This window comes from Bufo bufo, chromosome 2 (genome assembly GCF_905171765.1).
Source record: "Bufo bufo chromosome 2, aBufBuf1.1, whole genome shotgun sequence".
In the NCBI taxonomy this organism is placed as follows: domain Eukaryota; kingdom Metazoa; phylum Chordata; class Amphibia; order Anura; family Bufonidae; genus Bufo; species Bufo bufo.
This window is the reverse complement of record NC_053390.1, coordinates 617,524,880-617,549,750: the sequence shown is the minus strand read 5'-3', so window position 1 is coordinate 617,549,750 and position 24,871 is coordinate 617,524,880. Positions and strand designations below refer to the sequence as shown.

The window sequence follows — 24,871 nt, the reverse complement described above, 5'->3', positions numbered from 1 at the left end:
TTAATAACAAAAAAAGTAAAAATGTCAGCAGCAATGAAATACCACCAAATGAAAGCTCTATTAGTGAGAAGAAAAGGAGGTAAAATTCATTTGGGTGGTAAGTTGCATGACCGAGCAATAAACGGTGAAAGTAGTGTAGGTCAGAAGTGTAAAAAGTGGCCTGGTCTTTCAGGGTGTTTAAGCACTGGGGGCTGAGGTGGTTAATAGCTAATAGTTCCCGATTGCCAATATCATAGTTCTTTTCTGCTGCAGATAGTTTTTTAGAAAAGAAAGCACAAGGACGCCATTTGCCAGGAGATGGACCCTGAGACAGCACAGCCCCCACTCCCACCTCTGATGCATCGACTTCAACAATAAAAGGCTGGGAGACATCAGGTTGGATTAGTACAGGTGCCGAGGTAAACCTCTCTTTTAGAGAGGAAAAAGCAATTTTAGCGGCGTCAGACCATTTAGAAAAATCCGTCCCCTTCCTAGTCATGTCAGTAAGGGTTTTACAATCACCGAATAATTTTTAATGAATTTTCTATAGAAATTTGCGAAGCCCAAGAACCGTTGTAGTGCTTTGAGGTTCTCAGGAAGATCCCAATCTAAAATTGCCTGGACCTTCCTAGGATCCATACGGAAACCTGAAGCAGATAATAAATAACCTAGGAACTGTATTTCCTGAACGGCGAAGACACACTTTTCAATTTTAGCATATAATTTATTCGTCCGTAGGACCTGCAGTACCTGTCTGACATGCACCTCATGTGTTTTCAGATCGGACGAATAAATTAAAATATCATCTAGGTATATTACCACAAACCTGCCGATTAGATGACTAAAAATGTCATTAACGAAATGTTGGAAGACAGCGGGAGCATTGGTCAGACCGAAAGGCATAACTAGATTTTCATAATGCCCATCAGGGGTATTAAAAGCTGTCTTCCACTCATCCCCCTCCTTAATACGAATCAGATTGTAGGCCCCCCTAAGATCAAGTTTGGAGAACCACTTAGCACCCGAAATCTGATTCAACAGGTCAGGAATGAGAGGAAGAGGGTATGGGTCTCGGATGGTTATCCGGTTTAATTCGCGAAAATCTAGGCAAGGACGCAGGCCCCCATCTTTCTTTTTAACGAAGAAAAACCCTGCAGCCACGGGTGAAGAAGAGGGTCTGATGTGTCCCTTAGCCAAGCTCTCGGAGATATAATCTTTCATGGCTTGTCTCTCCGGACCCGAAAGATTATACAACCTGGTCTTGGGTAATTTTGCACCGGGAATCAGGTTAACCGGGCAATCATAAGGACGGTGAGGTGGTAACTTCTGACAACCCTTTTCAGAAGAAACGTCCTCAAAGTCCGAAACAAATGTAGGTAGGGTAGCTGTAGGAGGCGACTAAGCAATTGCTATTTAAAGCGAACCTTTCACCTGGATTTCACTTACTAAACTATCAAAAGTACCTTATAGATCAGGGGTACTCAACTGGCGGACCGCGGTCCAAATACGGACCGCGGCCGCCAGTTGTCCGGACCCCGGCCATCCTTCAGAGCGCTCCTCCAATCGATTCAGTTCAGAGTGATCCGATCCGTTTGAACCGGCTCAGCTCAGTCACAGCACACAGCAATGCTGACAGAGACGCTCACCTCACGCTGGAGCAGGAGCCTGAGGGAGGGACTGGGAGGAGCGTAATATGATCCTAGAGTGGAAGCTGGCTTCTGCCAGCCCCACCCCTCCCCGCCCACCAACCAATCACCGACCAGAGCTGAGGGGGCGAGGCCAGCACAGCACACTAGCAGCTCTGACTCGAGTCCTCGGAGTAGTACAGGGTCAGGGAGTCTAAATGAATGGAATGAGTCACAAGAACCTAAAGATCCGACTCAGTCAGTGACTCATTCGATTCATTGAGTTAAAAGAGCCGAGAGTCAGACTGTAGAACAGGTTACACTGAGGCTGTCAGACTGTAGAACAGGTCACACTGAGGCTGTCAGACTGTAGAACAGGTCACACTGAGGCTGTCGGCTCTTGTTGCAGCAGTGATAAGGAGCAGAGAGATAAGAGAAGGGACAGATGACACAGTTCAGCACATAGTTTTCCCTGTGCATTCACATTTCACTTCACTTGGTTCGTTGTACTACTGTCAGTGTCAGACTGTTGTCACTGTGGGGAACAATGCACAACAGACAACAATTCACATTGCACACCACAGTGACAGCTTCCTCCTGTCCGCCTGTCCAACGTCAGCCTCAGCTTCCCTTTACTATAAAAGAAACACTCTTCCTGACTCACTCAATACTAATCAGAGACGAGTTCAACTTCAGAGAGCTGAAGAGCCGACTCACTGCAGTGTCACTGACTGAGTCAGCAGCTGCGCATGCGCACCGGCACCTAGAGTCTTCAGTTCACTTGCGAGTCAGCTCAGCAGTCTGACTCGCCAAGTGAACCGAAGATCCGATTCTGATCCGAATGAGCTGATTCAAATGAACCGATTCACCTAAAAGATCCGAACTTCCCATCACTATCTCCTGCACACTGTGCCGTGCAGGAGGAGGAGCTTACCGGCGCACTTCCTCCTGTCCCAGAGCGCAGTGAGACAGGCCGGCTCCTTCCACATATAGCGCTCCTCCTCCTGCACACTCTGGTACGTGCAGGAGGAGGAGCTTACCGGCGCACTTCCTCCTGTCCCAGAGCGCAGTGAGACAGGCCGGCTCCCTCCACATATAGCGCTCCTCCTCCTGCACACTCTGGTACGTGCAAGAGGCGGAGCTTACCGGCAAACTTCCTCCTTCCCAGGGGCGCAGTGAGAGACGGCTCCCTCCACATGCAGGCACCAGCGCTTTCTCCCTCAGCGCGCTCACAGGTCCCTCCTCCCCCGCAGCAGCGGCAGCACATAAGGGAGCTTCAAGCTCCAAAGGACACTTACGTGCTGCTGGAGAGGGGAGGGACATCACCACTGCCACCAATGAAATAAATGTCACATTTGGAAAGTAAGGGGTGCGTGGAGAGGGCTACAGAGAGGCGGGAACACGTCACTGACTCCAGTGTCATGTTCCCATCTCCCCTGGGCCATCTTCTTTAGGTAACCTGATTAAATAAAGTGATTAAGCCCCATCAAACCATGATAGTTTTGTTCCGCATCCAATTCCCATTATTGGGGCATTGGATGCGGACCCCTTAGTTTCAATGGAGCGGAAAAAGATGCAGACAGCACACAGTGTGCTGTCTGCATCTCTTGGGGCCCCATTGTAATTAAGGGGCCGCATCCAATCCCCCAATAATCGGAATTGGATGCGGAACAAAACTATCATATGTCTGTTCTGTGGCTTGGGTTGCCACCCGGCCAGTAGTTCACCAGCAAGGCTGGTATTTTAGTTCCCTTGCCGGTGCCAGAATTTTCCTGTAAGGACTGTTAGGGTACTTTCACACTTGCGGCAGGACAGATCCGACAGGCTGTTCACCCTGTCAGATCCGTCCTGCCGCTATTTCGCCGGACTGCCACTCCCCATTGACTATAGCGGGAGTGGAGCTACGGTGCAGCATGGCAGTGCACGGCGTGAGGCCGCCAGACGAAAAAGTCGGACATGTAGTACTTTTAGTCTGGCGGCCTCTCACCGTGCTGCGCCGTAGCTCTGCCCCCATCCCCATTATAGTCGATGGGCACAGAGCAGCGGCACGGCGAAGTAGTGGCAAAATGGATATGACAGGGTGAGCAGCCTGTCGGATCCGTCCTTCTGCAAGTGTGAAAGTACCCTTACTAATGAGCGCTTCCATCATGGAACGCCCATTAGTACAGCCGTTACCTCCACCGCAACTTGTGCTAGTAAAAAAATTAATAAAATTACGGTACCTCCACCTCCATTTGCTCACGCTGTGGAGAGCACTCCCTGCTGACTAGAAGCTCAAGACAGGACCTACAAGACGTCATCACGTTGGAGCACCGGTCCTGAGCGTGCAGTCAGCAGCGAATGTTCACCGCAGCGAGGTGAATGCAAATTTTATTTTATTTTTTTGCAAAAGCAGAGAAGGGGGGCACTAATGGGGGCATTACTCTTACTGGGGGCACTAATGGGGACATTATTCTTACTGGGGGCATTATTCTTACTGGGGCACTAATGTGGCCATTACTAATTCTGGGACTTACCCGGGGCGCTCCACTATAACGTCAGAGCGCCCCACGCGCATGGATCACATGATCGCATGGCATCTTTACTGTTGGCGTTCAGCTCGGACCTTCACCTCACTGCAGACCCAGGTATGTGGACCTTTAATAAAACTAGTTGAGTACCCCTGTTATAGATCATCCTCATTGTGTTAGCACACGGTCTTGTCCCGCTTTTCTGGCATGTATATGCATGGAAAAATCGCTTTATAAAGTACTCTTCTCCAGCTCCACAAGTCACGATAGAAGTCAAGGGGGTAGCCCTTCCCTCACTCCGGGCTGTAACTCCCCTGCCCTAACCCCGCCTCTATGCAGTCTAACTGACACCCGGCTCAGTCGCCGGGACCGCGCTTGTACAGGCGGCGCATGCGCCGTCGGACTCAAGCGCGATCCTGTAACTGAATCGCGCATGCGCCGTCCCCGATGCCTGCCGGTCTTCTCTTCCTCACGCGCGATTCAGTTACAGGATCGCGCTTGAGTCCGACGTCGCATGCGCCGCCTGTACAAGCGCGGTCCCGGCGACTGAGCCGGGTGTCAGTTAGACTGCATAGAGGCGGGGTTAGGGCAGGGGAGTTACAGCCTGGAGTGAGGGAAGGGCTACCCCCTTGACTTCTATCGTGACTTGTGGAGCTGGAGAAGAGTACTTTATAAAGCGATTTTTCCATGCATATACATGCCAGAAAAGCGGGACAAGACCGTGTGCTAACACAATGAGGATGATCTATAAGGTACTTTTGATAATTTAGTAAGTGAAATCCAGGTGAAAGGTTCGCTTTAAGCAATTTTCTCTGCAATGCTCACTCCACTCCAATATCTCCCTGGCCTGCCAATCCACCACTGGATTGTGCGCTACCAACCAGGGAAGACCCAACACCACCGGAGTGGGAAGCCCCTCCAGAACATAACATGAAAGCATCTCGTTATGGTGGTCCCCTACCCAAAGGTGTAAATTATGAACAATGTGGGTGAGGTTTCTCTGAGACAGAGGAGCAGAATCAATAGCGAATATGGGAATAGGTCTCTGTAGCGTACAGAGAGACAAACCCATAGTGCGGGCAAAATGGGCATCTATCAAATTTACTCCTGCTCCACTGTCTAGAAAAAAAGAAATAGTCTCCATCTTAACGCCAAAAACAACAACCGCTGGCAACACAAATTGCGATGTTCGTATGGAGGAAACGTATACCCCCCGGCTGACATCCTCCGCACAGCCTGGGGTTAGTAGTTTTCCGACGGTCTTTTGTTTTTGAGGAAGGAAGGACAGACATTAATAAAATGACCCCTCTCCCCACAGAAAAAACAAACCCCACGCCTACGGCGAGCCTCAGGAGGATGGACCTGACGAGTAGTTCCTCCTAGCTGCATAGGCGCGTCTAAGTCTGTACAGACTAACTGCTGCTTGGGAGGGGTTACCAATTGCTCCGGTTTTTTCAATCTGTCCCTAAGACGTCTATCTATTCTGATAGCAAGGGACATAACCGCATCAAGGGAAAAGGGAGTCTCATACAGCGCAAGCGCATCCTTAATCCTTTCGGATAACCCAGAGCAGAACTGACTCCTGAGAGCCGGGTCGTTCCACTGGGTATCCGTAGCCCACCTACGGAACTCTGAGCAATACTCCTCTGCTGGCCGCTCTCCCTGTAGGAGTCTCCGTAATTTTGATTCAGCCAGTGCGACTCGGTCAGGGTCGTCATATATGAGACCCAAGGCCCCAAAAAATTCATCCACTGACCGGAGAGCCTGGGAATCAGCGGGTAAAGAGAACGCCCAGGATTGCGGGTCCCCCTGCAGCAGGGAAATAATAACCCCCACCTGCTGTTCTTCATTACCAGAGGAGTAAGGGCGCAACTTAATGAGAGAAGCAGCCAGAGGCCCATGGACACTGTGGTGGAGCTGCAGAGATACACAGCTCAGGTGGGAGAATCTGTCTACAGGACAACTCTAAGTCATGTGCTCCACAAATCTGGCTTTTTTTGGAAGATTGGCAAGAAGAAAGCCATTTATAAACACATTCCATGAGAAGTCCAGTTTCCAGTTTGCCACAAGCCATGTAGGCGACACAGCAAACATGTGGAAGAAGGTGCTTTAGTCAGATGAGACCTAAATTTAACTTTTTGGCCTAAATGCAAAACGCTATGGGCCAGATTTATCATTACTCTGACAGCTCACTCCACTTTCACATATGGCTAAAGTCAGTTTTAGCCAAGTCAGATTTATGATCGGCCCTTTAAGACTGTAATAAATGTAGTTTGACGGTAGCAGTTTATCCGTCAGTAAGCAGCTTTACAAAAGTCGCACATCTTTACGAAAAAGTCACACGTTTTTATGAAAAAGTCGCATGTTCTATTAAAAAGTCTCATAAGATAAGCATGGTCCTCACTGGAGTGAAATTGTGACTTTTTTGCGACTTTTTAAATAGTCCCAATAGTAAATCTGTCTAGAGATTAATTTACATAAGAAAACACGCCCACTTTCAGAAAACTGGCGAGCATAGTGCAGAGCAGAAAAAAGTCGCAAATTTGTGCGCAGTTTTAGCGTTTGGGACTTTTTTTGGGACTTTTTCACTCCATTATTCTGACCTGAGCTAATGATAAATCTGGCCCTATGTGCGGAGGAAAACTATCAGTGCACATCACTGTGAACACACCATCCCCACCATGAAACATGGAGGTGGCAGCATCATGTTGTGAGGACGCCTTTCTTCAGCAGGGATAGGGAAGCTGGTCAGAGTTGATGGGAAGATGGATGGAGCTAAATACAGGGCAATCCTGGAGGAAACCTGGTAGAGGCTGCAAAAGACGAGACTGGGGTAGCAGTTCACCTTCTAGCAGGATAACAACCCTAAATATACAGCCAGAACTAAAATGGAATGGTTTTGATCAAAGCATATTCATGTGCTAGAATGGCCCAGTCAAAGTCCACACCTTAATTGCATTGAGAATCTGTGTCAAAACTTGAAAATTGCTGTTCACATACGCTCTCCTTCCAATGTAACTGAGCTTAAAGGGATTCTGTCATCAGAATTTAGGCCTATAACCTAAACACATGGCGATGTCCCTAGTAATACACTGAATCCTAAAGTGACTTTATCAAATGCGCCTGTGGCTCTATAATCATAAAAAACAGGTTTATATCACCTGTCACTCACATCAGAAATGTGTCCAAGGGGTCGTCTCATGATGCAGGGGGCCCGGCTGCAGCCTTCTCCTTTCGGTGCCCAGCGGCGCCTTCTGAATTGAAATCGCCGCCCTCCCTTTCATTAGATCCGCCTACCTTAGTTCATCGCCGCCTCTCTAACGTCCGCTCTCTTCAGCCAGACCCCGCGCGTGCGCACTAGGTATAACCTGATGTGCCCGTGCGGACTACTGGCAGCAGCCTCGTTTAGCGAAGTGCGCATGCGCCGGCCGGCGCACTTCGCTCAAACCTACGGGATCTGGCTGAGGAGAGCAGACGTTAGAGAGGCGGCGATGAACTAAGGTAGGTGGATCTAATGAAAGGGAGGGCGGCGATTTCAATTCAGAATGCGGCGCTGGGCACCGAAAGGAGAAGGCCGCAGCCGGGCCCCTTGCATCATGAGACGACCCCTTGGACACATTTCTGACGTGAGTGACAGGTGATATAAACCTGTTTTTTATGATTATAGAGCCACAGGCGCATTTGATAAAGTCACTTTAGGACTCAGTGTATTACTAGGGACATCGCCATGTGTTTAGGTTATAGGCCTAAATTCTGATGACAGAATCCCTTTAAGCTATTTTGCAAAGAATAGTGGGCAAAAATGTCAACCTCTGGATGTGCAAAAGCTGGTAGAGACATACCCCAAAAGACTTGCAGCTCTTATTGCAGTGAAAGGTGGTCCTACAAAGTACTGACTTTGGGGGGGGGGGGGGGATGGGGGGGGGGGGCTGAATACAAATGCACAATACACTTTTCAGATTTTTATTTATTAAAAATTTAGAAAGCAATGTTTCATTTTCTTTTCACTTCGCACATAATTGCTACTTTGTGTTGGTCTACCAAATAAAAGCCCAACGTAAAAATATGTGGAAATGTTCAAGAGGTATGAATACTTTTTCAAGGCACTGTATATTTGCTCATGACAAGTCTTGTTGAAACGAGAGTATGGATGTTGTTAGTGTAGTCTGACTGCACTGTATGTATGAGACAAAGCTCATTGCGATGCCAGGGATGTGCTGCCACGAGAGCCAGTGTGATTCTACAAAGCCGACTCTGGCTGAGGGGAATTTAAAACCACGGATTTACTGTAGAAAAGCAGTGTAGTTCATGAATGATGGATAGATAAATATTTGCAGAAAGTGATATAGCAAAGAAAGAAGTGAAGAATTCTTTTGTTTAATTTCATGCTGAGATGTGCTTATGCTAACAATGAAATCTCCGTATAAAGATGAGAAAGGTCAGTGGGAAATGTCGCAGTTAATTTACATGAGCATACTTAGCTAAAGAGTAGAAAGTATGACCATTGCTAATCTTGTGATCTGTCAAACTTTTGTGAATTTCACAGCTTAAATGGTCACCAGCTTTTCACACAATTTTGCATAAATCTACAGTACAGGAGTAACTCTGTTATACAGTCCTGATCAAAAGTTTAAGACCACTTGAAAAATGGCAAAAAATCATATTTAGCATGGCTGGATCTTAACAAGGTTCCAAGTAGAGCTTCAACATGCAACAAGAAGAAATGGGAGTGAGACAAAACATTTTTTGAGCATTCAATTTAATGAAAACAACGAATAAACTGAAACAGGCTGTTTTTCAGCTGATCAAAAGTTTAGGACCACACCTCCCAAAAAAAACTAAACCCCCCCAAAACAGAAATCCAACTTCCACACATGAACTCAGTAATGAGTAGCTCCGCCGTTATTGTTTATCACTTCAAAAATTTGTTTCAGCATGCTTGATGCAAGCGTTTCCATGAGGTGAGTGGGACCATTTCTCCAAGTGGTGAAGACGGCCGCACGAAGGCCATCTACTGTCTGGAACTGTTGTTCATTTTTGTAAACTTCCTTTGCCATCCATCCCCAAAGGTTCTCAATTGGATTTAGATCAGGGGAACACGCAGGATGGGCCAAAAGAGTGATGTTATTCTCCTGGAAGAAGTCCCTTGTCCTGCGGGCATTGTGTACTGTAGCTTTGTCCTGTTGAAAAACCCAGTCGTTACCACACAGACGAGGGCCCTCAGTCATGAGGAATACTCTCTGCAACATCTGGACATAGCCAGCGGCCGTTTGACGCCCCTCCACTTCCTGAAGCTCCATTGTTCCACTGAAGGAAAAAGCACCCCAGACCATTATGGCGCCCCCTCCACTGTGGCGCGTAGAAAACATCTCAGGTGGGATCTGCTTGTCATGCCAGTAACGTTGGAAACCATCAGGACCATCAAGGTTACATTTTTTCTCATCAGAGAATAAAACTTTCTTCCACCTTTGAATGTCCCATGTTTGGTGCTCTCTTGCAAAGTCCAAACGCGCAGTTCTGTGGCGTTCAAGGAGACGAGGTCTTTGAAGACGTTTTTTGTTTTTGAAGCCCTTCAGTCTCAGATGCCGTCTGATGGTTATGGGGCTGCAGTCAGCACCTGTAAGGGCCTTAATTTGGGTCGAGGATCGTCCAGTGTCTTGACGGACAGCCAATTGGATCCTCCGGCTCAGTGCTGATGAAATTTTTTTGGGTCTTCCTTGGGACTTGACTTTTTTGTTCCATAACCCTCAAGATCATTTAAGAAATTCCAAATGACTGTCTTACTGTGTCCCACCTCAGCAGCGATGGTGCGCTGTGAGAGACCCTGCTTATGCAGTTCAACAACCCGACCACGTTCAAAAAGGGAGAGATTTTTTGCCTTTGCCATCACAACGTGTGACTACCTGACAGAAAATGACAATGAATCCACATCTTTGCACAGATTTGGCCTTTTAAAGGGATGTGGTCCTAAAATTTGGATCAGCGGAAAAACAGCCTGTTTCAGTTTAATCGTTATTTTCAATTAATTGAATGCTCAAAAAATGTTTTGTCTCACTCTCATTTCTTCTTGTTGCATATTGAAGCTCTACTTGGAACATTGTTAATATCCAGCCATGCTAAATATGATTTTTTGCCATTTTTCAAGTGGTCTTAAAGGGAACCTGTAAAAAAAAACATTTGATACATATGCAAATTAACCTGAGATGAGTCCGGTTCATTTGCATATGTATCAAATCGGTTTTTTTGACACAATAAAAGCACACAGAGCTATGGGGACTGGGTATTGCGGATGTGCTAGCGGCAATCTAGCAACCCATGTCCTCAGCTCTATACACAAAATCCCGGTGACAGGTTCCCTTTAAACTTTTGATCAGGACTGTATATTATCGGAGAAAAATGTCTCTTTCCCCACTTACCAGCTCTTTTTCAACTCCCTCTCCTGCTTCCTAAACTAGCATTCTCTCAGAATTTTCAGCTAATTCTGTCTTAATGGACAAAGACTTGCTACCAGCTTACTGAAAGATCAGATTACGGCTGCTAAAACAAGTCTATGGAGAGGGGAGGGCGGAGGAGTAAGCTGCCCCCGGTGGCTGTTCTCGGAACTGCCTGCTCCCACTGAATGCACTTGTTTTCAGACCGGCTCACGCACAGGCACATGTAGGGGCTTACCTGTGCCTCGCCGGACTTGGGAAAAAAGATGGCAGCTCGCATATGTTCGCGGGCGAACAATGCGAACTGGCCATCACTGATAGTAAGTGTTTTATCTCCCCAGTGCATTATTTACATCTATACTACTCAGAACTTCTCTATAATGTCCTATATAGTGCTTCTGAGTAAGACAGGGAGCATTAACTCCTGTATTTCTGTATACTCTACGGGGAAACATCATTACAGCTAGTCAAACTGCAAAGAAAAAGGGGGTCAGTCAGCACATCCCAATGCGCAGGGGCATGTTGCTATGGCTGAGAACAACACTGTAAAACAAAACATGCAATGCAACAGCTCTCTGCAAACCACATAAAGTACAAAAATGCATAATAATTGCTAATGCTATACTTATAAATTAGAGATGCTTGGCAAATCATTTTGTACCAAATTATTTGAGCCCATCTGCCGCACGTCAAGGCGATCTCTGTAAGACGGGTTCCTAACACTGAATTCTACCTGTTATGTGCCATGACGGCTACCATACAATTCAGGGAGTGTAGGTTCCACATGCATGCTGGGCTGGCTTTAATTTCTGTCATTTTTGGTGCCAAAATGGCCTCCATTATATCTAAGGAATGCAGGTACCAACATGCATGCTGGGCCCACTCCACACCACTCCTGGTGCCAAATGGCCACCAAAGAATGCAAGGAGAGTCCACAACTATATCTCTCCTGGTGCCAAATGGCTTCCAGTGAGTGAGGGGGAGCAGGCCAAGCTATATACTAACACAAATTAAAATCAGCCTATGGGGCAGACGAGCTGGTCAGGAGTGCACGACTAAGGAGGCAGCCACACCTCCAGCACAAACTGCAGAGAAAAAGGGGGTCAGTCAGCACATCCCAATGCTCAGGGGCATGTTGCTATGGCTGAAAACAACACTGTAAAACAAAACATGCAATGCAACAGCTCTCTGCAAACCACATAAAGTACAAAAAAGCACAGCTAGTCTCCACCCTTCACCTCAGAGACCACTGAGAATTAAGGGACATTCATATTTATTTATTTTGTGGTCTGCAAAATGTGGATCCGCAAAATACAGATGATGTCCGAGTGACATGTGTTGCATCAGTTTTTTTTCGAACCCACTGACTTCAATGGGTCCATGAACTGCATTTTGTGGCCAATTGCTGCAGTCCTGTATACAAAGAGGAGGGGGATCAGACCAGTGCAGGAGAAAAAGGTGTCTATATAAAAAAAAAAAAATTAAATCAGTAGGTGGCAGGGGCCACGTCACTGTTGGGTCCTGTCATTTGCTGAAGCAGGAATGGAGTGGCAGGTAGCAGATGAGTATGATTTTTTTTTCAACAGATACAACAAGCTCCTATCAAAAGTAAGAAAAAATCCAGAAAGCTGGACAACACCTTTTGAAGGGACAACAGTTTTGACCCTAAACTACTGCCAGCACTACGTGGGGGCTGGAGAGAGTGATACAAACATATCTTTTGTGGAGTTTTTATCATCAAGAGTAGTTTGAATATGAAGTTTTGTTATGACAAATTCTGCTTCTTATGTGCAATGGAAGAGAAGCTTCATTGTAAAGTGCTGTCTATGTTGAGAACCCGCTTTCTTCTTATTCAAATGTTTTATTGGGTTTTGGTATAGTTTTTTTAACAAATAAAACAAACTTGTCAATGATTAAGAACAAGGGCGAATACAATCACCATTGTGTTTCCACATATGTAGAACCATGCAGAAACCCCAAATGGGGACAAAATGCTGCACAAAATACACAATAACAGTTTATTGGAAAGGAAAAAAACAAAAAAGAAAAGAAGGAAAAAAAAGGAAAAAGAGAGAAATAAGAGAAAGAAAAAGGGGGGTGGGTGAGAGCATAAGATCGACTCACGACCGCAAGTTCCGGAAAGTCTCAGAGGAACAAAAAGACTCCACGTTCTCAAAAATCGTGAAGAATCTAGGGGGTGAAAACAATCAGTTCTTCCATCCGCTGATACAGGGCGACCTCCTCAAACCATTCCTCCAGTGTAGGGGAGGAGGGGGATTTCCAGTGACGTGGAATGACCGCTTTTTCCGCCTGAATCAGATACTTGAGAAATTAATTCTTAAAGGACGGGGAGGTTGAGGTCAAACACATACAGTAAAAGAGATTCTGGGGTATTTGGGATAGAGAAGCCAGTCACTTCGTGGACTATCTTGAGCACACCGTCCCAAAAAGGGCGTAGCGTAGCACAGTGCCACCAAATATGTACAGTACAGACCAAAAGTGAAATTAACACATGTGGAATTATATACATAACAAACAAGTGTGAAACAACTGAAAATATGTCATATTCTAGGTTCTTCAAAGTAGCCACCTTTTGCTTTGATTACTGCTTTGCACACTCTTGGCATTCTCTTTGTGAGCTTCAAGAGGTAGTCCCCTGAAATGGTCTTCCAACAGTCTTGAAGGAGTTCCCAGAGATGCTTAGCACTTGTTGGCCCTTTTGACTTCACTCTGCGGTCCAGCTCACCCAAAACCATCTCGATTGGGGTCAGGTCCGGTGACTGTGGAGGCCAGGTCATCTGGCGCAGCACCCCATCACTCTCCTTCATGGTCAAATAGCCCTTACTTTCAAAGTTTTCCAAATTTTTCGGCTAACTGACTGACCTTCATTTCTTAAAGTAATGATGGCCACTGGTTTTTCTTTACTTAGCTGCTTTTTTCTTGCCATAATACAAATTCTAACAGTCTATTCAGTAGGACTATCAGCTGTGTATCCACCTGACTTCTCCTCAACGCAACTGATGGTCCCAACCCCATTTATAAGGCAAGAAATCCCACTTATTAAACCTGACAGGGCACACCTGTGAAGTGAAAACCATTTCAGGGGACTACCTCTTGAAGCTCATCAAGAGAATGCCAAGAGTGTGCAAAGCAGTAATCAAAGCAAAAGGTGGCTACTTTGAAGAACCTAGAATATGACATATTTTCAGTTGTTTCACACTTGTTTCTTATGAATATAATTCCACATGTGTTAATTCATAGTTTTGATGCCTTCAGTGTGAATCTTCAATTTTCATAGTCATAAAAATAAAGAAAACTCTTTGAATGAGAAGGTGTGTCCAAACTTTTGGTCTGTACTGTAGCAGTGTGCCTTCTTCCATGTTACATCTCCAACATTGGTCTGAGACCATGGGAAACCACTTATGGAGAACTGATGGCACCCTATACCATTGGGAGACAATCTTATAGCAAGTTTCTTGAGATTTGGTGGAGATCAAGGCATTGTCAGATAGGAGAAAACACTTGTTCCATAGAGAGGGGGTAAGGCTGAAACCTAGGTCACGCTCCCAGGCCTGACAAAAGAGAGGGGTATATGAGGAGTATTAATGCAAGAGCAATTTGATTATGGATGATATGTTTCGAAACACCACCAATGTTAGAAAGCCGGCAGGGTTCGAGACAGGGAATGAGTCAAGCGCAGAAGAATAAAAATGCTGGAGCTGCAGGTATACAAAGGAGTGTCATGCTGGTGGGTTGAGAACCCCTTTTCTGCTCTGAGTGACAGCTGCAGTGGTCTCCTGGTTGGATGCTACAGCTCTCACTCAGAGCAGAAAGAAGCTGTGAAGCAGCTCAGTGCAGAAAGTACTTAAAGGGGTTATCCAAACCTGTAATCCCAACTCCACCCCCCTCCACAATGACCAGGCCCCTCATACAGAAAATTTTTACCTGGTCCCCTTTGCCTGTGTCCTTCCAGATCCCTCCATAGCCCTTGCTGCATTGGATGCAGCCAATAGCAGGCCGCTGACCCGCTGCCCTTGCGTCACAGTCATGGCCTGCTATTGACTGCACCCCCGTCACCAGGTGTTGAGATCTGCACGATGGGGAGATGCCACGATGGCCATAGGGGGATCCAGAATGACACAGGTGTCAGGGACCAGGTAGGTATACATTTTCAATCATCATTGGGAATGCAGAATTATTCCCACAGCGTAAAAATAGGAAGATCCCCTTCCTCACTGCTTGATGCCAGAGCCGCAGCAAATAAATGCTACATTTCACAATCAACCAAGACAGCGTTCATATCTGTCACTACTTCAGAGAGGGCAGCATAAAGGCAATGACACATTCCCTTTAAATGGGGGGTGCTGATAATGACCTTCATATACTGGTGAGAGCGGCTACTGCATGTTTTTCTCAGATCCTGAAATTACAGAGACAGCCCACTGGGCATGGTAGGGGAACTGAATATCGTCTGCTGGATTCTCCCAGCGGAACACAGCTGATCACTGTGTGCGCCAGCAGCAGGACAATGTATTGTGATCAGTTTATTTTTAGTTGACTTCCCCTTTAACTTAATTTAGTGCAGTACCTTTGGCTATGTACACTTTGGAGGCAATTTTTTTTATTAGTGCATTGTACTCATTATGAGCTAAAAATATTTTTTTCAATTGGTCTTTATTAAAAATATGGAGTATTTTTCTCTGTACAGGACTGAGATGCTCTACTATAGGAATCTGACTGCTCCTTATCTCTGCTCTCAGACCTTATAAACACTCAAAGCTCAATCCTTATCTTACTGATAAGAATGTGGATTAAATAAGTGTTTACGACCTCATAGAGATAAGGGTTATTAGATGACCGGGCACAAAGTGAAAAGTAGGCTGCACACAGCTAGAAAACTGTTAACCCTTTGTGACAGAACAGCTCAATATTTTCTATAAAGACCAACGGAAAAAATTATTTTTAGCCAAAAATGAGTAAAATGCAATAAAAAAAATAATTCCCCCCAAAGTGTACCTAGCCTTTAATAGAAAGTAGACTCATGTAGTGAGTCATGCCCACAAGGCTCTGATGGACCTGAGTATCATGTTCAGTGCCATCACCTCTATCCAGGGCAGCACAGGCTTTCATTCCTGCATCTGCCTGTAAAGAATGTAACCTCCTCTTCATCTCTCATTAGAAGTGCCTTTCTCTCCACAACTCTGGAGGATTGGAGCTTACGTTCCCTCACTCCAAAGAACACTTACCACTGTGCATTTTTATGCCTCAAAAATGACCTTCAGATACTAACACAAGCTTTCTGCTTTGCCAGATCCACAAACTACATTTCGTATTATGGAACTGCTGATCTCAAGGTTTTCTACAAGGTGCTATCAGTGCACTCACCCATTGCTATTAACCCCTTCAATTTTTTTCACTCTTACCTTCCAAAACCCATCCCTTTTTTTATTTTTCCATCAATATAGCCTTATGCGAGACAAGATGTATTTTTTTCAAACATGCAGTACAAATAATTTATTTAAAAATGTTTATTAATTTTTTGGGAGGTTGCTAATGGCGATCCCCAGCAAAATGCATACAATGGAAGATGCCTGCAGCGGACCACACGTACCACAATGGAAATCCTACACAGGATAGCAAATGTGTGGATGTGATAAACAGTATATATAATATAACAAAGACAGGTGCACTCTGCGGTCTTACTGAGCCCGAGCTACTTGGCGCGGTGCTCGGGCTCAGACATGTCCTCATGTAGGACATGTTGGCTAATCTCTCAATTTAAACACCAGTTTGAGGTCTTAGTAAGACCGCAGAGTGCACCTGTCTTTGTTTTTGTTATATTATATATGCTTTTTTACACAACAGACATCCGGTGGCATTGTCTGTCAATGCCGATTGCAGGCAGTTAACCCCTCAGATGATGTAGTCAGTTGTGACTAGGGTTGTCACGATAACAAAATTTTGATTCAATTTCGATACAAAAAAAAAAAAGTATTGAGATACTCAATACCATTCGATACCACGCGAAAGTAAAACAAAATACCCAAAAAGCCGTGTGCATTCCGCTTTTTATGGAACGTCAGGCCTATAATAGAACAGTCCTATCCTATTATTTGGGGGACAAGGTGACTAATAAATGGCGATTTGCGCGTTTTCTTTTTTTTTTTCTGTTATGGCGTTCACCGCATGAGATATTTTTAAATATTTTATTGGTTTGGACATGGCAATGCCTAATGTGTTTCTTTTTTTATTGTTTATATATCTGTAAAATTGGGAAAGGGGATGATTTAAACTTTTAACCCTTTCATGACCCTGCCATATTTCACCTTAAGGACCAGGCTGTTTTTTTTAAATTTGACATGTGTTACTTTATGTGGTAATAACTTTGGAACGCTTTTACTTATCCAAGCCATTCTGAGATTGTTTTCTCATGACACATTGTACTTCATGATAGTGGTAAATTTCAGTCAATATTTTTCATTTTATTTTATTTTTTTAAATCCCAAATTTACCCAAAAATTGGAAAAATTTGCAACTTTCCAAATTTCTATTTTTCTGATTTTAAAACAGATAGTGATACCTCATATAATAGTTATTAATTTACATTTCCCATATGTATACTTTCTGTTTGAATCATTTCGTGAATGTCATTTTATTTTTTGGGGACATTAGAAGGCTAAGGCTACTTTCACACTGCCGTTTCTGGGTCCGCCTGTGAGATCCGTTTCAAGGCTCTCACAAGCAGCCCCAAACGGATCAGTTTAGCCCCAATGCATTCTGAATGGATGCGGATCCGCTCAGAATGCATCAGTTTGGCTCCGTTCAGTCTCCATTCCGCTCTGGAGGCGGACACCAAAACACTGCGGCGGTGCGGAGCCAAACGGAAACGTCCTGACTTAAAATGTAAGTCAATGGGGACGGATCAGTTTACATTGACACAATATTGGTGCAAATGTAAACGGATCCGTCCCCCATTGACTTTCAACGTAAAGTCAGGAGTCCCTATTAATATACCATCGAATCAGAGTTTTCTCCAATCCGATGGTATATTTTAACTTGAAGCGTCCCCATCACCATGGGAACGCCTCTATGTTAGAATATACCATCGGATTTGAGTTAGATCGTGAAAACAGATCCGACAATATATACTAACACAGAGGCGTTCCCAAAGTGATATACTAATATACTAAGAACTGTGTACATAACTGCCCCCTGCTGCCTGGCAGCACCCGATCTCTTACAGGGGGCTGTGATCCGCACAATTAACCCCTCAGGTGCCGCAGAGATCAGGTGCTGCCAGGCAGCAGGGGGCCAGACCCCCCTCCCTCCTCAGTATTAAAATCATTAGTGGCCAGTGCGGCCCCCCCCCCTATTAAAATCATTGGTGGCTAGTGATTTTAATAGGGGGGGGGGCAGCAATAACCACAAATGATTTTAATAGGGGGGATGCACTGGCCACCAATGATTTTAATACTGGGGAGGGAGGGGGGTCTGGCCCCTGCTGCCTGGCAGCACCCGATCTCTTACAGGGGGCTGAGATCCGCACAATTAACCCCTCAGGTGTGGCAGTTATGTCCACAGTTCTAAGTATATTCTAACTTGAAGCGTCCCCATCACCATGGGAACGCCTCTGTGTTAGAATATACTGTCGGATCTGAGTTTTCACGATCGTGAAAACTCAGATCTGAAAAAGCTATTTTCCGTTATAACCATGTTATAACAGAAAATAATAAAGCGAAGTTCGGGTCCCCATTGACTTGGACTTTTTTTTACTAAAGTTATGCAGACGGATCCGTAGCAAACGATACCATCGTTTGCATTTATAGGTGCGGATCCGTCTGTGCAGATACCAGACGGATCCGCACCTAGCGCAGGTGTGAAAGTAGCCTTAGATGCAAATCTTGAGTCTATCATACATATGCCTTAAACTTATTTCCTGTTTACATTCCTTCTTTCTAAAAGACCAATCATGTGAGCCCACTCCTCCCACTAATATGGAGGGTATATAATGTGAAGCTCCCACCTAATAAATTAGAGTTATGCTTTGACCTCATATAGAGTGTCAGTGTTATTTCTCTTGTCGTGCATGCACGTATCTATCTATCTAATTTGGAGCAGTGTATCAACCTACCTGACCATTGATCAGAACCAGAACAAACCCACTTTTAAGGACCAATTCAGTTATGAAGTCACTTTGTGAGGCTTAAATAATAGAAGACACCCATAAATGACCCCATTTTAGAAACTACACCTCAAGGTATTCAAAACTGATTTTACCAACTTTGTTAACCCTTTACGTATTCCACAAGAATTAAAGGAAAATGTAGATAGAATTTCACTTTTTTGGCAGATTTTCCATTTTAATAAATTTATTTTCCGGTAACAAAGCAAGGGTTAACAGCCAAACAAAACTCAATATTTATTACCCTGATTCTGTAGTTTACAGAAACACCCCATATGTGGTCGTAAACTGCTGTACGGGCACACGGCAGGGCGCAGAAGGCTAGAAGCACTATAAGGTTTTTGAAGGGCAGATTTCAGTGGGATAATTTTAAGTTGCTATGTCACATTTGAAGACCCCCTGATGCACCCCTGGAGTACAAACTCCAAAAAAGTGACCCCATTTTGGAAACTACGGGATAAGGTTGCAGTTTTGTTGGTACTATTTTAGGGTACATATTATTTTTTGTTGCTCTATATTACACTTTTTGCGAGGTAAGGTAACCAAAAAAATTTTTTTTAGTGAGTCCATTTCCTGAAAGCCATAGTTTTAAATTTTTTGGGCGACTGTCTTCTGTAGGGGATCATTTTATGCCGGGATTAGATGACTGTTTGATTGGTACTATTTTAGGGTGCATATGACTTTTCGATCGCTAGATATTACACTTTTTGTGATGTAACGCTACTCTCACACTAGCGGCAGCTAGATCATGTGGATAAAATATGGATAGGAGATAACTATTAGATCTGTGGGGGTAGGGGTGGGCGATATGGCCTAAAATCTATATTGCGATATAATTTTAAGCATGTGCGATATGCGAAATATATTGCAATATATTCTATATTTTGGGGGGGTTAAATTTATTTTTTATTTAATAACTATTAGCCTCCTTAGGGGCTAGAATCCTTGTCCTATTCAACCTAATAGAGCTCTATTAGGGGGACTAGGACTTCACACTCTCCCTGCTGCCCTGTGCATAGTACACACAGCAGCAGGGAGCTGACCATGGCAGCCAGGGCTTGAGTAGCGTCCTGGCCGCCATGGTAACCGATCGGAGCCCCTGCCACCAATGATTTAATCGTGTGGAGAGGGGGGGGGGGCCGCCATTAATATAATACTTAGAAGAGGGGGAGTAGAAGGGAGGGGCTGTGGCCACTTCGCCACCAATGAATATAGTTAATATGCCTGAATACAAACGTAGCCTGCATGTGCCGGCCATATCCCATACCTGGCCTCTATTACTGCGCGCCGTGATCCGCTGCAATTAACCCCTCAGGACCTGGACTCCCTCCTTCTACTCTCTGCCGGCTCAGGAGAACATGGTGCGTGCCGAGAGCGGCGCAAGCCATGTTCTACCGCGATATGGCGATATAAACAAAATCTCTATCGTTGGCCAAATTTATATTGTTTATATTGCATATCGTCTATATCGCCCACCCCTATGTGGGGGTACTACAGCTGTTACCCCATGAAAATGGACGAAAAAGCTGGTTGAAAATGCGCGCTGCCACTCCATTAATTTCAAAGGGAGTGACAAAGATAGCCGAGCGCTGTACTGGGCTTTCTCCGCCGCTCCTATAGAAATGAAAAGTGCTGCTCCATCCATTTCAGAGGAGGTTCAACAGGGTACGGGCCACCATTCTTATGATCAGTGGTAGGACCCCCACCCATCTAATAGTTATCTTCTATGCTGTGAATAGGGGATTCTGTCACTGGAACACCCTTTTAACGCTGCCCTTATAGCAGCAGAAAATTGATGACAGGTTCTCTTTAGATCAGCAGCAAGTCCATTTTTGCTGCGATTTTTTTTTTCTCACATCAGGAGTGAAATTTCTGAAAATCTCATCCACTCGGCGCTGTTGTCCTAGATAATTAAAATTTGTAATAATCCTGTTTATTAGCAGTAGGAATGAGTGAACTTCTATTTTCAAGTTCGGCCTACAAGGTTGGGGTTATCTATGAATCCCGTTATGGATTCCGCTAACACGGACCGTAACTTATGGTTCATTGTAGCGGAATCCATAACGGAATTCTTACATAACCCCAACCTTGTAGGCCGAATTGAAAACACAAGTTCGCTCATCCCTATTTAGCAGCAGTGGTCGGTTACGACCAGAGATCAGCCCATGATGAGAGGGACTAGAAGGGGATCTGGGAAGGGTCCGAACAGGAGCGGTGAGGGTAATAAGTGACTATTACTAATTCTGAGCCTTTTATTCAAAAAATATTTACTGGTCCGACAACCCCGGCCAGTATAGCTGAGCACGCTGAGCCGAATGAAATGGACAAAAATAGGATGCGGGGCCGCGGAACAGATATACGGATGCGGCAGAACACAGTGTTTATCGTAACGAATGGACCCGATCTCATACACAAAGGATGCGGACCGAAACTACGGTAGTGTGCATAGGGCCTTACCGATATATAGTTGACCACCATGAAATCAGAAATCACTGTGGTCCAATGGATGATGTGCACAGAGCAGGGGAAAAGCCCTCCTCGGCTGCACGGACAATAGGCTTAGGCGACATGCACACCAACTTGGTTTGTTTCCGTGTCCGCTTTTTTTGCGGATAGGAAGTGGACCCATTCATTTTAATTGGTCCGCAAAAAATGCGGACAGCACACCATGTGCTGTCCGCATCAGTAGGTCCATTCTGTAGCCCCGCAAAAAAAAAAAAATAGAACATTTTCTATTCTTGTCAGTTTAAGGCTCCATTCACACGTCCGAAAATGGGTCCGCATTCGTTCCGCAATTTTGCGGAACGGGTGCGGACCCATTCATTTTCTATAGGGACGGAATGGATGCGGACAGCACATACTGTGAACATAGTGCACATAGTGCAGCTTGCGGACAATAGGCATTTCTATAGGGGTGCCGGGCGGGTGTGTTGCGGGTCCGCAACACACCATGGACGTGTGAAAGGAGCCTTAGGCATTTTTACAATGGATCCGCAAAAAAAACACGGATGGCATACGGATGTCATCTGTTTTCTTTTGCGGACCGCAAAACACATACGGTCGTGTACACTGCAGGACTATTCATTAGTCTCTGGAGTGAAACACAGGCACCTGTCCCGCCCAATACAGACTTTATTGCTCCCCAGCCCTACCTCACGAAGCTGGAGCAGTTCCTGTCATGAGTTTCAATGAGACAGTGAACAGCCCACTTCCTATTCACCAGGACAGTGCCAACTACAAGCCGCACGCACTACCGCAAACGTCCAGTCCTATGTCACGTGAACAGACAGCACCACCCCAGACCTGTAAATGGGTCGTGCCACAGCCGCCAGTAGCAGCCAATCATAACGCTTCTCTCAGGAACGACAGAAGTGACAACAGAGGAAGCGCGCTGTGATTGGTTGTTTCAAAACAGTATATTTGATTGGCTGCTGATGTGGAGAAGCGTATGGTTACCAAGGAGCTGAGTTCTTCCGGTTTCCAGTGCTTTTCAGTTATACGCTTATTTGATAGAGCAGACTGCTGACACGGACTGTAAGTGCGAGGTATGTTCACAAGTCATATATATGCGCCTATAGATGTGTACAGAGGTACCTGTATATGTTCACAAGTCAGATGTGTCCTATAGACGTGTACAGAGGTACCTGTATATGTTCACAAATCAGATGTGTCCTATAGACGTGTACAGAGATGTATATTCACAAATCAGACGTGTCCTATAGACGTGTACAGAGATGTATATTCACAAGTCAGACGTGTCCTATAGACGTGTACAGAGGTGTATGTTCACAAGTCAGACGTGTCCTATAGACGTGTACAGAGGTGTATGTTCACAAGTCAGACGTGTCCTATAGACGTGTACAGAGAGGTATATTCACAAGTCAGATGTACCCTATAGACGTGTACAGAGGTGTGTGTTCACAAGTCAGATGTGTCCTATAGACGTGTACAGAGAGGTATATTCACAAGTCAGATGTACCCTATAGACGTGTACAGAGGTGTGTGTTCACAAGTCAGACGTGTCCTATAGACGTGTACAGAGGTGTATGTTCACAAGTCAGACGTGTCCTATAGACGTGTACAGAGGTGTGTTCACAAGTCAGATGTATCCTATAGACGTGTACAGAGATGTATGTTCACAAGTCAGACGTGTCCTATAGACGTGTACAGAGAGGTATGTTCACAAGTCAGATGTGTCCTATAGACGTGTACAGAGAGGTATATTCACAAGTCAGATGTGTCCTATAGACGTGTACAGAGGTGTGTTCACAAGTCAGATGTGTCCTATAGACGTGTACAGAGGTGTGTTCACAAGTCAGACGTGTCCTATAGACGTGTATAGAGGTGTATATTCACAAGTCAGACGTGTCCTATAGACGTGTACAGAGATGTATGTTCACAAGTCAGACGTGTCCTATAGACGTGTACAGAGGTGTGTGTTATAGACGTGTACAGAGGTGTGTGTGTGTGTTCACAAGTCAGATGTACCCTATAGACGTGTACAGAGGTGTGTGTTCACAAGTCAGACGTGTCCTATAGACGTGTACAGAGGTGTGTGTTCACAAGTCAGACGTGTCCTATAGACGTGTATAGAGGTGTATATTCACAAGTCAGACGTGTCCTATAGACGTGTACAGAGATGTATGTTCACAAGTCAGACGTGTCCTATAGACGTGTACAGAGGTGTGTGTTATAGACGTGTACAGAGGTGTGTGTGTGTGTTCACAAGTCAGATGTACCCTATAGACGTGTACAGAGGTGTGTGTTCACAAGTCAGACGTGTCCTATAGACGTGTACAGAGGTGTGTGTTCACAAGTCAGACGTGTCCTATAGACGTGTACAGAGGTGTGTGTTCAGAAGTCAGACGTGTCCTATAGACGTGTACAGAGGTGTGTGTTCACAAGTCAGACGTGTCCTATAGACGTGTACAGAGGTGTGTGTTCACAAGTCAGACGTGTCCTATAGACGTGTACAGAGGTGTGTGTTCAGAAGTCAGACGTGTCCTATAGACGTGTACAGAGGTGTGTGTTCACAAGTCAGACGTGTCCTATAGACGTGTACAGAGGTGTGTGTTCACAAGTCAGATGTGTCCTATAGACATGTACAGAGGTGTATGCTCACAAGTCAGACGTGTCCTATAGATGTGTACAGAGGTGTGTGTGTTCACAAGTCAGACGTGTCCTATAGACGTGTACAGAGAGGTATGTTCACAAGTCAGATGTGTCCTATAGACGTGTACAGAGGTGTGTGTTCACAAGTCAGACGTGTCCTATAGATGTTGTGGGGACTCGCTCCAGCAGACAAGATTAGCGGAAGCAGTAAAGAGGCAACAAGTTCTTTGGATCAAACAGTTCAGTGTTTTATTCACACTTTAGGCAAGTGACAAAACAAGCAGTCATATTCAAACAAAAAGTCACCTTGCGGTGTTGGTGGTAATTCATATCATGCGCCAATTCTGCCTCAAAGAGTCCTTGCTGATAGCAGCACCAACCTGTTTTCACACCAAACAGGTAGCAAGCCTCCATCCAGACACAACACAGAGACATGGCTTCTGAGCCCAGCTGCCTAGTTAAGGACAGCCAGGTGCTGCCAAAACCCGGACCGGCATTTAAAATCCGAAGGGAGTCTACTACAGCCTGCACTTTGGGTAGATCACTTTCCCAGTTGGTACTGTGGATGACAATATCGTCCAGGTAAGCCGAAGAGTACCGACGATGTGGACGAAGCAAAATGTCCATTAGTCGCTAAAAAGTGGCAGGGGCGCCATGCAGACAAAAGGGTAAGACCTTATATTGATACAGCCCCTCAGGCGTGATGAAGGCAGTTTTCTCTTTGGCAGCCTCCGCTAAGGGCACCTGCCAGTACCCTTTTGTGAGGTCCAAAACAGAAAAATACCGGGCTTGTCCTAACCTCTCGATGAGCTCATCCACCCGGGGCATGGGATGGATACGCATTGAATTTGGAAACCTTGTTAAGTTTTCGAAAGTCGTTGCAAAATCGCAACGTCCTGTCCGGCTTGGGTATCAATACTATAGGACTGACCCACTCACTTTTTGACGTCTAGCTGCAACATTAGCTGTACTTCCTCCAATATGGCTTGTCGCCGAGCCTCGGGCACCCGGTATGGTTTTAAAGGGTATCTG

General features: G+C 45.3%; 2 protein-coding genes across 4 annotated transcripts in view; one reads left to right on the top strand and one right to left on the bottom strand.

The window, feature by feature from the left end:
* Nucleotides 1-21,984, bottom strand: part of LOC120991721 (UPF0462 protein C4orf33 homolog) — a 125,770-nt gene extending 103,786 nt beyond the window's left edge. Inside the window, exon 1 of the mRNA XM_040420507.1 lies at nucleotides 21,880-21,984. The gene's annotated coding sequence lies outside the window, so the exon portion shown is untranslated. The remainder of the gene's footprint in view (nucleotides 1-21,879) is intronic.
* Nucleotides 21,985-22,150: 166 nt separating this feature from the next.
* The window catches only part of SCLT1 (sodium channel and clathrin linker 1), a 140,383-nt gene continuing 137,662 nt past the window's right edge, over nucleotides 22,151-24,871 (top strand). For 2 of the 3 annotated variants that reach the window (XM_040418447.1, XM_040418445.1), the window contains exon 1: nucleotides 22,151-22,272. The gene's annotated coding sequence lies outside the window, so the exon portion shown is untranslated. The remainder of the gene's footprint in view (nucleotides 22,273-24,871) is intronic. The other variant, XM_040418446.1, reaches the window with a different exon arrangement.